We start from the raw sequence: 15,462 nt of genomic DNA on the forward strand, positions 1-15,462 counted from the left end.
GCGCCTCCAAGCCCCATGGAGGCGCCTTGGACACTGTTCATCTGAGGTTACATGTGCTCCTTTTGTTCCTGCAAAATGTGTTAGTCCCAAACACAAACACTGCAAAACAAAGTTAGCACAGAAATATGATAAATAATATAATCGACAGTCATCGGACTGTCCGAGTCTGACTTCAGATTTCCAACCGGAAACCCTAGGTCGACCTGACGCCTTCTGTTCCCTCTACGGGGAACGCATCCTCACCTACTCCACTCAAGAGAGTTACCTACTACCAGTGTGATCCTCCAGATCGACTGAACTTTTGCTCAGCGTTCGAAGCTTCCAAACTTTCTGCTGGACTTCCGCTTCCCGACCCGTCCAATCTTTCACCTAGTTCGCGACACCAGGACTTTCCACCTAGGGTTACCCCCTAGGACTTTTGCCTGAAGCTCTCGACCCGCCAAGACTTTCCATATAGGGTTACCACCCCCTATGACCTAGGGTTATCAACCCCTAGGGTTTTCCACCTGCCTAACCGTAGCTAGGACTTTTGCCTAAGTATCACTTATGACTTTCCTGCAAGCTCCATGAACTTGTTAGATCATAAGACGACTTAACTTTGAATTCTTTGTCATTATCAAAACTTGGGTTCGATCGTCTGATGCTTCCCGCACCAACAATCTACCCCTTTTTGTTTATGGCAACTCAAATTCAAAGTTAAGTAAAAAAAATGCATAAATAAACGTAAGCATGCTGTTAAATAGGAAGTTTGAAGCATAAACATAAGCATACTTAAGTCACATGTTAAGTACAAGCTAAAGACATTTTAAACTTTATAAAATTTAAGGTAAGGTAAATTAAAATTCTCGAAGTTAAGGCTCCCCCTTAATAAGAGAACTCTTTTCCTTAATTTTTAACTCTTATCCTTAATTTGATTGTTTTTTCCTTATCCTTAATTTGAATTTTTTGTCCTATTCTCCCCCTTTGCCATGTATCAAAAACTCTGTAGGAAAAACTTAGTAAAAAAATGTTGAAGTCAAAAGTAACATTTAAAACACCTGGCTTTTAAGTCATTGTAGGGAAAATTTTGTAGAGAAAGCTTAGGAACATTTTGCTAAGTAAAAATATTTTAAGTATAGATTCAGTTTAGCCAAAATTTTGAAAACTTAACCTTTTTTAAAGACTTTATTTTAAAGATTTTTCATTAAACTTAGAAGTCTTTAAAAAAAAATTATTTTCTTAAGTATGAAAATCAAATTAAGTTTGGAGAAAACTTTAGCTTTAAGAACTTTTTCAAGGCTTTTTATGATTAATTTTCATTGTAAGCTAAATGTCTAAGGAGATAATTTTCTTTCAACTAAATTTGAAGATCTAGTAAAAAGTTTATTTTGAAAAAATAACTTAAGTCGATTTTGAAACATAGATGAAATCTTTGGGAAAAAGTAAATTTTCAAACTCTGTCAAATTTGAAAAGTTTTGTTGGTAAATATTTTTTAATTTTGAACAAGTTTTTTAAATAATAGTTTGAAAAGAAAAAAATAAACTTTACTAAATATTCAAAGGATTTAAAAAAATATTTAAAAAGTTTGAAAAAGTATTTAAATGAATAATGAATTCCAAAATACTTAACGGCCAAGGAGGAGCAAAATAAGGTTAAACCTTAATGTCCAAGCATGAGTTGAGTTAATTTGATTGTAAGTTAACTAAGTTATTTTAAGTAAGGTATCAGAGCCCTAATGTGCAAGTTGAGTAACCCTAAACAATCAAATACTTTAATTTCTTGGCCACATGTTTAGACCATCTAGCTACTAGCTGATTGTCTAGAGGACAACAGCTTTCACTTGGTTAGTCAAGTTAAGTCAATAGATCCAGTTAGATTTGACTAAGGCTGGATGACTTGACTTGATTACTGTATATTAGGTATTTAACGCTCAGACTCATATTGATGCACAGATATAAGCATTCTTGAGTCCAGTTTGTACCCTATGCATCTCACACCATTCTATGTTTGTCAATCACAATCAATATAAGTCTAGGTGTTTGTGAGATGCTCTCGCTGAATTCTAGGGGAACATGATTTCTAAGGTAGAGTCTAGGCTAAATCCAAATTTGAAAAACTAGTAAAATTGGGATTTTGAAAACAAAATTTTGCCTAGAATTTAGAAATATAATTTTAAGCTTAAGCAGATTTTGAAAACAAGTAAAATTTAACCAAGAGTAAAGGTAGAAAACTGATTTGAAAATCAATACCTATTCTACCCAACACATTCCTATTTGCCTTCTAAGTGCACTGAACTTAAGTTCAGGTAAGGGTTTTGTGAAAATGTCAGCTAGGTTTGATTTAGACTCAACATACTTGAGTACAATTTCACCCTTGGCTACATGATCCCTTACAAAATGGTGTTTTATCTCTATGTGTTTAGTCCTTGAGTGATGAATTGGATTTTTGGTTAGATTAATTGAGCTCATATTGTCGATTAAAATTTTTGCATTTTTGTATTCTAGTTGATAGTCTTTTAATGTATGCATCATCCACAAGTGTTGAGAGGTACACTCTCCTAAGGCTATGTATTCAGCTTCAGTAGTGGATAGAGCAACATAGTGTTGCTTTCTGCTTGACCAACTTACTAGGCACTAACCTAGAATTTGGCAGCTACCACTTGTGCTTTTTCTGTCTAGTTTACACCGACATAGTCTGAATCAGAATAGCCAAACAGGTTAAAGGTGCACGTTCTAGGGTACCAAAATCCTACATTTAGGGTACCTTTAATGTACCTAAGTATCCTTTTAACATATGTTAGGTGCGACTCTTTTGCATGAGATTGATATCTTGCGCACATACCTACTACAAATAATATGTCAGGTCGACTTGCAGTTAGGTAGAGTAAGCTACCTATTGCACTTCTATAATACTTTGGGTCTACTGGTTTTCCTTCCGGGTCAGAGTCAATGTTGATGTTGGTTGCCATTGGAGTATTTATAATTTTTGAATTTTCCATGCCAAATTTTTTAATTAATTCCTTAGCATATTTAGTTTGATAAATATATATTCCATCTTTGGTTTGTTTGATTTGTAAGACTAGGAAAAAGGTAAGTTTCCCAACCAAACTCATTTCAAATTTATTTTCCATTAGTTTAATAAATTCTTTTAAAAGTTTAGAGTTGGTTGAGCCAAAAATTATATCATCAACATAGATTTGGACTATGAAGATGTCTTTTTCTACGATTTTTACAAATAGGGTCAGATCTATTTGTCCTTGGTTAAAGCCTTTGGATATCAAGTGATTGGATAGCCGTTCATACCATACCCTAGGTGCTTTCTTTAATCCATATAATGCTTTTTTCAGTCTAAATACATGGTTTGGGTTGTCTAAGTCCTCAAACCCTGGAAGTTGACTTACATATACTTCTTCCTTAATAAACCCATTCAAAAAGGTTGACTTGATATCCATTTGATATAATCTAAACCCTTTATGTGCTGCATAAGCCAGTAGCATCCTAATGGATTCGAGTATAGCTACTGGTGCATAGGTTTCGTCAGAGTCCAAACCCTCAACCTGGCTGAACCCTTTGGCTACTAGTCTTGCCTTATTTCTCACTATATCACCTTGATCATCTAATTTGTTCCTAAATACCCATTTGGTGTCAATTATGGACTTATCTACGGGTTTAGGTATAAGTTCCCAGACTTGGTTTCTATCAAATTGGTCTAATTCTTCCTGCATGGCAATGATCCAGTCTGGGTCAGGTAGGGCTACTTCAATGGTCTTAGGTTCAATTTTAGAAATAAGGGCAATCTGACTCTGGTTTCTATAGGAAGATCTGGTTCTGACTCCTAGGTTTGGATCATCCAAAATTTGGTCAAGTGGGTGAGAAGTACTTACTCTTGTTGGTCTTATATTGAGGTCAGAGGTTTGTTCCTCTAGTTTATTAGAGTTAGATTGAATTTCATCATTTTCAATAATTCTTGGGTTAAGATTTTCTATATTATCTTCATTTGTTATTTTATTATCTTCATCAAATATTACATTTATTGTTTTTTCAACTTTTAGAGTATGTTTGTTATACACCCTGTATGCCCTACTGGTTGTTGAATACCCTAAAAATATTCCTAGAGTTGTTTTTGATGAAAATTTTCCTAAGTAGTCTTTAGTGTTTAAAATGTGTACTTTACATCCAAAAACTTTTAAATAATTTAGATTAGGAACTTTATTATAATATATTTCATAGGGTATTTTGTTATGGGATTTGTTAATTAAGATTCTATATTTTGGATATAACATGCTGTATTTATCGCTTCAACCCAGAATTGGTTGCATAGTTTGTATTCATTTAACATAGTCCTAGCGACTTCTTGTAGGGTTCGGTTTTTACGTTCTACTAGGTCATTTTGTTGGAGGGTCCTAGGGCAAGAGTATTCATGTTGATACCCATTAATTTCACAAAATTCAATAAAGTTGTGATTTTCAAATTCCCCCCCTGGTCACTTCTAATTCTTTTTATTTGAGTGTCTTTTTCATTTTCTATTAGTTTACAGAAGATTTTAAATACTTCAAAGGTTTCACTTTTGTTTCTTATAAATTTTACCCAAGTAAATCTTGAGTAATCGTCGATTATCACTAAGCAATATTGATTTTTACTTAGTGACTTGGCTCCATGTGAATCAAACAAGTCTAGGTGAAGGAGCTCAAGTATTGAAGTTGTTCTATTAAGGTTGGTTAATTTATGGTTTGTCTTAGTTTGTTTACCTTGTTGACAAGCATTACAAGTTGAGTTTTCAATAAATTTTAATTTGGGTAAACCTCTAACTAGACCATTTTGACTCATTTTTGCAATGAGTCTAGTGTGAGTGTGTCCCAGTCTTCTGTGCCACAACTCACTTTCCTCTTGTTGTGTTAGAAAACACTTGATTGAGGATGTTGGTAGGTTAATGGTGTAGACATTATCTTTCCTAGCGCCCTTAAGTATGATTTCAGGATTATCAATATTTTTAACTATACATTCAGATTTTGTAAAGTGAACTGAATAACCACTATCACACAATTGGCTTATACTGAGTAAATTAAAGTTAAAGTTTTTAACTAGTAACACTTTTTGAATAGTAAAATCGGATTTGAGTTCGATGTTACCTCTTCCGATTATCTTAAGTTTACCGTCGTTGCCGAATGCAACAGACCCTAGACTCTTTAAGTTGAGCTTTGTGAACTTTAACTTATCTCCAGTCATATGTCTGGAGCATCCACTATCCAACATCCACTGATCCAATTCTTATGTTCCTACACATAAATTGTTTGAATTGGACTCTATTTGATGAAAAGAAAGTGAGGTGATTGAGTAAGTATTAGGATTGTGAAAGATAATTAAATGTTGAGGACTAATTAAGTTGATTGAGTTTGAAAATGAGGTTGATTAACTATTTGAAAAATATTTAAGTTAAATTAAATTTTTGAAAAAATATTTTAAGTTGATTAAATTTTTGAAAAATATTTTAAGTTGTTTAAATTTTTTGAAAAATATTTTAAGTTAATTAAATTTTTGAAAAATATTTTAAGTTAATTAAAATTTTGAAGATAAGTAGGTTAATTAATTTAAAGGATAATTAAGTTGTAAAATACAGCACCCAAATAATATCTAAATAATAAGCTTATTGGATAAATAATCTTATTGGATTTTTCAGAAATTTTTAGAAATTTTCTGGGATTTAATTGGAGCCGTATGACATACTTTAAGGAGGTTAATTATTGGGTAACGAGAAAGCCTCTTTGGAATACCCATTTAAGTGGGAGTTGATTTGGGAATGGACTTAGACTTTAATTAATCTAACCTAGGTTTTATTTTATTTTTATTTCTTTTCCTTTTCTCCTCCCCGAATTCGCCCGAACTCTGCCCCTTTCCCCGATCTCCTCTCCCGAGCTCTCTCGCACGACCTCCTTTCCCCGATGCCGATGCCATAAGGGAGGTGATCGCCAGCCGTTCTTCTCCCAGATCGCTGCCCTTTCTCGTGAGTGATCTTCGGCTGGAAGGAGGGAGGAACCCGAGCCCTCTCCCGATCTCCTCTATTTCATGCCCTAGCTGCGGACGCCGAGTACTCGCCGGGAGCCGAATGCGCGAGTCGACGATAAAGGTAGGGTTCCTGAGCTTTCCCCGATTCCATTGTTTGCTGATCTCCTCCTATTACCCTATTTTTCCTCTAAGCAGACATATTGTCGGATTGTCGTCGCATCGCCTACCTCCCGACCTTCTTCTTGACCCACGACGCCACCCTAGCATGACTCGATCTTGGACCAAAGCAAGAATCGGAGCCCTAGCTCCCATTCCTCATTGCAGTAGCTGTGGATCGCACGACACCAGTTGTAGGGATTGATTGAGGTAAGGCTTGATCGAGAGATTCTGTGAATTCAAGGATTTTTTTTTGTGTAATTGTGTTCGTTTATGGTGTTCTCTCTGATCTAGTCTAGGAGGCGACGTCGGATCAACCTGTTGATGGTTCTTCCCTAAGCAGATCATGATCTTCTCTATTCCTTGCGGTTGATTGAAGCCTCGGGTGAAGTGGTAGGGGTTCAATTGAGGTGAATGTGGTTTTGTTTATGGGGTTCCAGCAGATACAATGATGTACGATCTATTCTTGGATTGATTTTTGAAAGGATTTGGTGTATGGTTGATTGTTGTAGCTACCAGGAAGTGTCTTGCTGGGGTACGAGCTCTTGATTTACTGCCATCGCTCAAGGTAAGTGTCTTCCAGTGATGCCCCATTGGTTTTCTTATTAGGGTGCTACTCTATTAGGTTTCCTAATGGATTGTAGAATTGATTCTTGATATTAGTAGATAACACGTAGATTAAATGATGGTGTTGAATGGATTAAATGATTAGAATTGGGAAATTGGTGATGATTATTTGGTGAATGATTTATGTAAATGGATACATGATCGTTATTGGTATGTGTTGGATTGATTGGGGTTTGTATCGGGTTGGAATATGTGATTAGGGTGATGTAGGTTGAATTGATTATGGATTTGGTTTGATTGTTGATGGGTAAATTATATTTAGAAGATTGAAGGATTTAAGGTGCATTGGATTGATTAATAGATTGTGGATTATGTTTAGATCTAAAAGGAGATGAATTAAGAATTATTTGGAGGAATAATCAGAAATCAGATTTGAGTGGAGTTATCCTAATTAGGCAGGGATTTTATTTAGCTATTTTTAATTCATGTGAATTTAGCTAAATAAAATATGTACATATTGATTTATGCAGGATTTTGATATGGGATGATCATCACGATGTGAGATTTATTTTGGACATGTCGACAGTTTAAGGCGGGTATTTCTCGCTCTATCTCTTTAGTATTTTGACCATAGTGCATGAGTTTTATATTCAGATAGATACTGTATTTATCTTGACTCCACTCGTATTTTTCCCGCGCTTGATACTTCCACTCAATCTTTGAGCTACTCGTTTTTGTATCTATACAGTCTCTCGTTGCTATTCATGATATTTAGCAGATACTATAGTACTAGGTATTGGATACCAGATACCAGACATTAGATAGTAGGTATTGGATATATGGACACCTGATACCATGTTTACCTGCTTTGATTTCCTGTTTATTTACACACCTTGCTGAGCATGCTGGCTTCATGTAGCATACCTGTTTCTGTTTATATATATGATGACTGTTGCATTATTCGCATCATGTCATTGCATGCATGCCGTCGACCATGTCTCCCTTGTGGTTGAGAGGGTCGTTGGCTAGAGCCGCACGCTCGGCCGCTCATGGGTAGTGGTAGCTGGAGCGTGCCGCTTGTCCTGTCGTGCCACACTCGGTCACTCATGGGTAGTGGCGGCTGGATTTGCGGCAGCAGGGACTCCGTCGCAGACGTAGCTATTCAGCTACTATGCACCTGTCCATCCGGTCACTCGAGAGTAGTGGCGGCCTTTGGGTGGTACAGTTTGTCATCGATCCAGCCTCTCGACCATACAGGGGTCGTGGTGCAGAGAGGTGGGCGGGGTGACCATCCGTACATACGCTGTTGTTATTATATCTGCTGGTTGTTTACTTATGCTGTTGTTGCTTATCTATGCTGCTGTTGTTTACTTATGCTATTGTTGCTTATCTATGCTGCTGTTGCTAGATTATGCTGTTGTTGTTTATTTATGCTGTTATGCTTACTTAGGTTGAGATTTATACCTGTGTTATGTGTTTAGACACTGGCTTACTTACTGTTGACCTGTATATACCTCACATGATACCATATAGTTATGAGCAGTACTGTAGCAGGACTTTGCTACATCTACCTTCCCTTACTAACCTAGGATATGGTTTCAGGTATGGACACTTATTATGATATCACTGTAGTATCTGCTGTTTCTATACGAGACTGTATACCTTTACATCTCTAGTTTTGTTTACTATACTCATGCACTATCAGTCTATTACCCGCTGAGTCTTTATACTCACCACCCCTTATATTGGTAATTTCACCAGGTAGCAGGTAAAGGATTTATGGAGTCGCCTGGAGATCCTGTCCGCCAGTTCCACGTCACATTCGAGGACGACCTTACGATTTCGGTATTTCTTACGTTATTTGTATTTTGGGTTTTGTACTTATTTATGTATTTGTATTCTTTTGTATTTGGTTTGATATTATTGTGTCAAGCCGAGCCGACTCGTAGTCAGTTGATTTGTGTTTTGTGATCGTTGTTTGTGATTTTCGCTGTGTTGATTTTGGTACAGCCGTGTGGGCTGATTAATATATATTATATAACTGCGTGGTTGTGTTTATTTCTGTTCCAGCCGAGTGGGCTGATTATATAACTGCGTGGTTGTGTATATATATTCCAGCCGTATGTGGCTGATGTATTTTGTATGTATATATGCCTCAGATTGTCACCGGTACAGGGGAGATGCTGCCGAAATTTTTCGGTAAGGACTCCTTTGGGGGCGTGACATAAGTTAATTAATTTAAAAGATAATTAAGTTAATTAATTTAATTTTAATTATGACTTTTAATTTTGAATTCCAAATTTCAATTCAAATTTTGAATTTGAATTTGAATTTGAATTTTGTTTTTTAATTTGAATTTAATTACGAATTTTAATTTCGAATTTCGAATTTTAACTCGAATTTTGAATTTAAATTTGAATTTTGAATTTTGATTTTTAATTTTTAATTTCAAATTTGATTTTCTTTTAATTCCTATTTTTTAGTCATCTCACCCGATCTAAATTTTCAATTAGGGAATCCTATAATTTTCGTGAGATGAATTATGGTTCAATTTTAGGGTTTGGTTTAACTTTGTGTTAGATTCAGGTTTAGCTTTGGGTTCAACAAGTAGACATTCTTTGGATAAACTTCTGGGTATGGTGAGTCACAAGGACATCATTAAAGTAACCATGCCTTCGAGGTTTTCCAAATAGTCCTACCCATTGAACTTAGTATAAAACCTTGGTCTAACTGGTTATGATCCATAAAGGATAGCTTCGGTCAGTTCCACTTAGTCAAATGCACCAGGTCGAAGCCATATCTTCCTAGACATGTGATGACTAAGCTTCCCCAACGTACTATCATCCAATACTTCACCAGTACTATGTGTCAAGTTAAACCTAGCCCATTTTGTTTTAACGTTAATTACCCTGCCGAGTAGTCTATTCTTGGTTACCCTTATCGGATGGATTAAGTTCGGAGGTGCCAGCTATTCTAGAGCCTTCCCTTGGATTTTAGTTTGATTTAATTTGATTTAATTTGAATTTAATTTGATTTTATTTAATTTTAATTTTAATTTAATTTTATTTAATTTTATTTAATTTTAATTTTAATTTAATTTGAGTTTTAATTTAATTTAATTTAATTTATATTATTTTTCTTCTAGCTCCCCCTGGATCATAGCCTCGATATGGTCTATCGAGGTAATGTATTTGATCCTTAGGGACCCAATATTGACCAAGTCCAACTTGATTAACCAGGTTGGACTTGGGTACCCATACTTGGACTGATTTACTATTTTGTCTATTTACTAAGGACAGGTAAGATTTATATTTTCTTTTTGTTTTATAACCTAGCCCAGTTTTGTTGTAAACAACTCTTTGTGTCTCAAGAATTAGGTCAAGCTTCTTGGAGCCCAAAGAGAACCGTTCTAATGTATTTTTTAAATTCTTAACCTGAGTTTTCAGACTGGAATTTTCTTCCTCAAGTTTTTGAACTTGAGTTGAATTTCCAGTCTGAACTAGGTCAGGCAAGGTTTTGGGGTTAGTCACTTCTTTAAGGACTGCTACTTCCTTTAGAAGTGACTTGACTTTAAGATTTTATTTTTCTAATTTGCATAATAAGTAATTGACTAAGTTATTAAGTCGAGGAACACTTACAGCGGGGTCTGGCCCTTTGGAAATAGATACGGATCTGTGGCTTTGCTCGGACTCAGCTTCCGACTCGCTCTCGCTCTCGGACAGGTTGATCTGATCACGGGCCATCAATGCAAGTAGACTCATCTGATCGAGTTCGGCGTCGTCGTCTTCTGAGGAAGATTCGTCCCATGTCTCCTTTAGCACCTTATTTTTCCTCTGCTTCTTTGTATCCTTCTTATTTTTCCTCTGCTTCTTTGTATCCTTCTGGTTGCATCCGTAGCAGATCACTTCGAGTTTGACTTTTGAACTAGATTGAACCTCCTTGGATTGTACTGTCTTTTGCTGAAGCCTTTCTTTTTCTTATAAAGCTTCTTCACTAGGTTCACGAGCTCGGAGGTTAATTCATCGTCTGAGTCGGGTTCGTCTTCCTCCTCCAGTTTGGTTCTTCGCCGTGATCTTAGTTCGCGTGTTCGACTGGTACCTGCAACCAAAGCAATACCCTTCTCGGTTGGCAGTGTATTAGTCTGTTCATGCAGTTCGAATTCTAAAAACAATTCATCTAATGTAATGGAAGATAAGTCCTTGGAGACTTTATAGGCATCTACCATTGATGCCCATAATGTACTCCTCGGAAAAGCATTGAGTGCGTACCTTATGATATCCCGATTCTCGACTCTTTGCCCGATCACATGGAGGGAGTTGAGAATGTCTTGTATGCGAGCGTGGAGTTGACTTGCTGTCTCTCCGTCCTGCATTTTTAGATTATACAATTTATTAAATAAAAGATCTCTTTTACTAACCTTGGTGTCGGGGGTGCCCTCGTGGAGTTCGATCATCTTCTCCCAAAGCTCTTTTGCGCTGGAGAACGATCCAACTCTGTTGAGCTCCTCCTTGGTCAGTCCACACTGGAGGGTACAGGTCGCTCTGGCATCAGCTTCCACCTTCTTGATTAGGGTTGGTTTCCATTTTTCGTAGGGTGTCGGCTTGCCATCTTCGTCGGTTGGCAGTTGTATTCCAGTCTTGATAATCATCCAGGTATCGAACTGGATCTTGAGGAAGGTTTCCATTCGCCCCTTCCAATATCCGAAGTCTGCTCCGGTGAATAGCGGGGGGCGAACGGTGTTGAATCCCTCTTGTTGGGCCATTGATAATATGCAAAAAGGAAAAATAAACAGAAATGTCCCAAGACTAGGTCTTGGATTAACAGTGCGGGAAATAAAATTAATATCACAAGCTCGAGTGGTGTTGCACCAACTTCGAGCTAAAACCGATTCGAAAAAATAATTAGAATGTAGCTATTAAGCTAGATTCTAACTGACTCCATTAAAATTGAAAATACCATGAAAAAATTACGCGGTTGGTGGTTGCACCAGATCAACGCGACCCCGCTCTTACACCAATTGTTGGATCGAAATGCGCTAGAGAGGGGGGTGAATAGCGCTCGTGGTTATTTCGTTCTGGAGTCGTAAATCGTTCGAGTAATTAAATGCAGCAGAATAACGAAAAGAAAATAAAGCAACACAGACTAAGTAAAGAAAAGAGCACATGCAAACACAAGTAGTTACTTGGTTCGGAGCCTGTGGCGACTCCTACACCAAGGCCTGCGATCGTTGATCACTTCCGGTGGGCAATAACTATAAGCTCGAATAATAGTAACAAAGTTATTACAATCTACTTGAAATGAAAAAGTATATCGACAACAAGAATGTGTAATTTTGAAGCTTCAGGTCGTCGGGATCTCGTTGCAGCACTTCGGGATTGTCTTGGTAGCAGTTTGTAGCAAAAAGATCGCTTGGAAGTTGTTGTTTCAAGCTGCTGCTCGAGTTCCTCTTTTAAACAGTGCTGGAGGCGCCTCCATGCCTGTCCGAGGCACCTCTAGGCCGTCGAGTCGCACGCGTGGATCAACTCTGATCTGGTCGCGCCTTATCCCATTGAAGGCGCCTCCAAGCTGCTCCAAGGCACCTCCAACGCCTGGTCCAAGGTGCCTTCAGCTTCCTCCGAGGCGCCTCCAGTTTATCTGGACAGCTAGCTTCGGCTAGCACCCGAGGCGCCTCCAAGCCCCATGGAGGCGCCTCGGACACTGTTCATCGAGGTTACATGTGCTCCTTTTGTTCCTGCAAAATGTGTTAGTCCCAAACACAAACCCTGCAAAACAAAGTTAGCACAGAAATATGATAAATGATATAATCGACAGTCATCGAACTGTCCGGGTCTGACTTCGAATTTCCAACCGGAAACCCTACATCGACCCGACGTCTACTGGTCCCTCTACGGGGAACGCGTCCTCACCTACTCCACTCAGGAGAGTTACTTGTTGCCAGTGCGATCCTCCAGATCGACTAGACTTTTGCTCAGCGTTCGAAGCTTCCAGACTTTCTCCTGGACTTCCGCTTCCCGGCCCGTCCAGTCTTTCACCTGGTTCGTGACACCAGGACTTTCCACCTAGGGTTACCCCCTAGGACTTTTGCCTGAAGCTCTCGACCCGCCAAGACTTTCCGCATAGGGTTACCACCCCCTATGACCTAGGGTTACCACCCCCTAGGGTTTTCTACCTGCCTAACCGCAGCTAGGACTTTTGCCTAAGTATCACTTAGGACTTTCCTGCAAGCTCCATGAACTTGTTAGATCACAAGACGACTTAACTTTGAATCCTTTGCCATTATCAAAACTTGGATTCAATCATCTGATGCTTCTCGCACCAACAAAACTATGTAGATTCGCAGTGTTTCTATTCAATGACTTGTTATTGCCTTCTTCATATTGATGAGTTGTGTGTGTGACAATGCATGCTTTGTTGATTGATGTGGAGGATTGTTAATCCCGCAAAAGGGGATTCCCTAGAGCATATTGACCAAGGTACCCTAGTGACAGGGATAACCCTTTCCGGACGTCTAGGACGTTCCCTTAAAAGGAGAAACAATTCCTTAGGAATTGCTGCTCCCGTAAAAAGAGTGCTCTAGATCTTATACCCGAGGGGCCCTAGTGACAAGGGTAACCCGTTCACAGACGTCTAGGACATTCTCTTGAAAGGAGAGGCAATTCCTCCATAGGAAAGTAGGAACCCGTACCATCTACCTTTATCCTTATTGCTATTTACTATATACGAATTCTTGTGATCTACCGAGGCGCCCTAGTGATAGGGGTTAACCGTTACAGGTTTTCACAGGGATCGTCTCTATTTGATACTTAGGGATATTGACCAATCTAACTTCCTACAAGAGCATGGACATAGAGGATAGAAACTAAGTAATCTATGTAGTCTAGTATTACAATGAAACCGAAATCCTAGAATCCATCTCCCGAAGCTCATTCCACCCAGGATCAGTTCTCTCTTCTCACTTTCCTCTTCTCTCTCTCTTACTCTCTTTCCTCACCAATCTTAGGTTTGTCTAGATAATGTACTTTGTGATATCTCTAGTGCTTAATCAACAGTCCATGTGGTTCGACAATCTTTTATATTACTGATGACGAAACCGTATACTTGCGGTTGCGTAACAAGTTTTTGACGCCGTTGTCGGGGACTGTTCACATTAACATTAGTAGATTAGTAACTTAGTTAATCTAGACTTGTGAATAGCTTTGGTTTTTCCATTTTCATAATTCAAAAAAAAATCTACATTTTCTTTTTTTATCTTAAAACTCTGCATTTATTTCTTGTTATTAGTTTAAGGTTCAATTTTTCTTTTTCATTGTTTTTGCATTATCTTTCTTACTCTTAATTCTTCATTTTTTGTTTTTTTTTCTCTCTCATAATTTTTTCTTGAATATCCATGAGCACTAACATGTCAAGCAAGGTTTCAAGAGAATTTTTCACACCCATGAGCGCAAGATCTTCCATTGATAAATATTATGATTCGGAAGATGATCAATTTGAGTTCCTTTGTGGAGTGTGTGGTAGCACATCTCATCCAGCTGCTATTTGCCATTTTTTCCAAAAAACTGCAATAACTCCAGAACTTCAGTGTTTGGGTCAACCTCGGCATCAAGATACCTATGAGCAAACTCCTGATACTTATGGTTATAACTGGGAAGATCATCAAATTCAGAACCTTCAATCCCAGCTAATTCCAGAGCAGAGTGAGCAGTCACTATTCCAGCAGGAGATCTCTAACCCGCCTCAACATTACAATCAATTTAAGATGAACCATCAAAATTTGGACTACAATTACATACAAAATGTTGAGCATATTTCTCAAGTAAATCAGAGTCAGTCAGAGTGTCAGGATGACTCATCATCAAATGGACCACATTATTCACTACCAGATGAGCCGACTGACTGGGAGGACTCCCAAGACTCAAATACTCCTACTCCTAGTTAGATGAAGACCATGACACAAGATTCTGAAGAGATAATGGTACAATAGGGGATCCTAGCTTTACGACAAGTACTACAAATTTCTAATAAAGCTGTTAATCCTTCTACTGATGATATTAGTGTTGGTAGACTCTTCCCCACTTATGATAATGATGTGGTAGATAAAAGTGTAAGGACATGTACTATGGAAGAAATGTCCCAAGGATCACCTCTCTTGATCGCACAACCAATTGACACTATGGAAGTTGAAAGAATGGAATTGGTTGATGATAAATGTGTAGGGGGACTTGTGCAAAGGAAGCAAAGCCCCAAGAATCACCATTTTCAGGAGAACCACCACTTGAGTCAGAGCTAGAACCAGTGCTTAATTTTGAAGAAGTCACATCCACATGTTTAGAACTTTCAGGTATATCTTAACAATGCAAGGTTAGTATTTCTAGTGATCCTTTAGAAACTTTATAGAGGTACTTATAATTGATTTTATTGGAAGTGATTCAATTTCTGATACATACTTTGTCACGCCCCCAGAGAAGTCCCTACCGACAAAATTTCGATAACATCTCCCCTGTATCGATGACAATCTGAGGCATATATACAAATAAAAAACATCAGCCACATACGGCTGGAATATATACACAACCACGCAGTTAAATAATCAGCTCACTCGGCTGGAATAAGAATAAACACAACCACGCAGTTATATACATATTAAACAGCCCACACGGCTGAAAGTCAAATACAGCGGAAATCACAAATAACGATCACAAAACCATAATACACCCAACTGCGAGCCAGCTCGGCTTGACACAACAACCACCACATACA

Source organism: Zingiber officinale, chromosome 2A (genome assembly GCF_018446385.1).
Source record: "Zingiber officinale cultivar Zhangliang chromosome 2A, Zo_v1.1, whole genome shotgun sequence".
NCBI lineage: Eukaryota > Viridiplantae > Streptophyta > Magnoliopsida > Zingiberales > Zingiberaceae > Zingiber > Zingiber officinale.